At 45.7% G+C, this 1369-nt stretch overlaps 1 non-coding gene across 1 annotated transcript; it reads left to right on the top strand.

Moving 5' to 3' along the window:
• Nucleotides 1-1029: 1029 nt before the first annotated feature.
• On the top strand, nt 1030-1136 carry LOC141709640 (small nucleolar RNA R71). Its single transcript, XR_012570205.1, has one exon. It is a non-coding gene; the product is annotated as a small nucleolar RNA R71 (small nucleolar RNA).
• Nucleotides 1137-1369: the final 233 nt, after the last annotated feature.

Below are 1369 nucleotides of genomic sequence, written 5' to 3'. Positions count from 1 at the left end.
GCTTCAGCGAAAGGTATATTGATGTGAAGTTTCTTGAACACCTCCAGAAACTTCCCGAACTGTCTATCCAGCTTTTGTTGCTGCAATCTCTTAGGAAAAGGTGGTGGAGGATAGAGCTGTTTCTCCCCTGTATTAGCCTCTGGCAGAGTGTGTTCAATAGTAGTCTTCCTTGGTTCCGCCGCTTTCTCCTTTTGCTTAGATTCTTCATCTCTAACTTCAGCTTCGACTTCTTTTGCCTTTTCAGCATCAGCCACTTTTCCAGACCTTAAGGTAATAGCCTTGACTTGCTCTTTAGCTTCCTTCCTACCTGGTACTTCCGTGTCACTGGGAAGAGTGCCAGGTTGACGATTGAGCACTGCATTGGCTAATTGACCGATTTGATTTTCCAAGGTCTTGATAGAAACCGCCTGACTCTTGCACAACAGCTTAAGTTCCTCAAAATCAGCACTAGTAGGTGCAGTTGCACTTCCCTGTTGAGGATATGATTGCCTTGTAGCATACTGCTGTGGTTGCTGGAATCCAGGTGGGTTAAACTGTTTACTCACTCCTTGCTGATATGGTGGCGGAATAGCATTCTGATTATTCCTCCAGCTGAAATTTGGATGATTTCTGTTGTTAGGATGATAGGTCGCTGGCACAGGCTGCTGTTGTCGCTGATAATTATTCACATACTGAACAGATTCGTTGACAAGAGAACACTGATCCGTAGCATGAGAACCTGCACAAAGCTCACAAACCATAGCTATTTGATTAACTCCATACGTAGCCAGAGAATCAACCTTCATTGATAGCGCTTGGAGCTGGGCTGCAATAGCGGTGGCTGCATCAATTTCCAGAATACCTGCTACCTTGCCTGACGTTATCCTCTGAGTTGGGTTTTGATGCTCATTTGCAGCCATCGTCTCGATAAGATTATACGCCTCAGTATAGCTTTTAGCCTATAAGGCGCCTCCAGCTGCGGCATCGAGCATGGGCCGAGATTGGGCCCCCAAACCATTATAGAAACCAGTGATCACCATCCAATCCGGCATTCCATGATGTGGACATTTTCTCAACATGTCCTTGTAGCGTTCCCAAGCCTCGCACATAGATTCTGTAGGTTGCTGCGCAAACTGAGTAAGAGCACTCCTCATAGCAGCAGTCTTTGCCATTAGCTAAAACTTCACCAGAAACTTTTGCGCAAGATCTTGCCACGTAGTGATGGACCTAGTTGGTTCAGAATGTAACCAGTCTTTAGCCTTGTCCCTTAGTGAGAATGGAAAAAGCCTCAACTTGATAGCCTCATCAGTCACGCCATTATACTTAAAAGTGCTGCAGATCTCGACAAAATTCCTTATGTGCATGTTGGGGTCTTCAGTTGTCGCTCCTC

Source organism: Apium graveolens, chromosome 2, assembly GCF_009905375.1.
Source record: "Apium graveolens cultivar Ventura chromosome 2, ASM990537v1, whole genome shotgun sequence".
Taxonomy (NCBI): domain Eukaryota; kingdom Viridiplantae; phylum Streptophyta; class Magnoliopsida; order Apiales; family Apiaceae; genus Apium; species Apium graveolens.
This window is presented reverse-complemented; position numbering and strand designations above follow the sequence as displayed.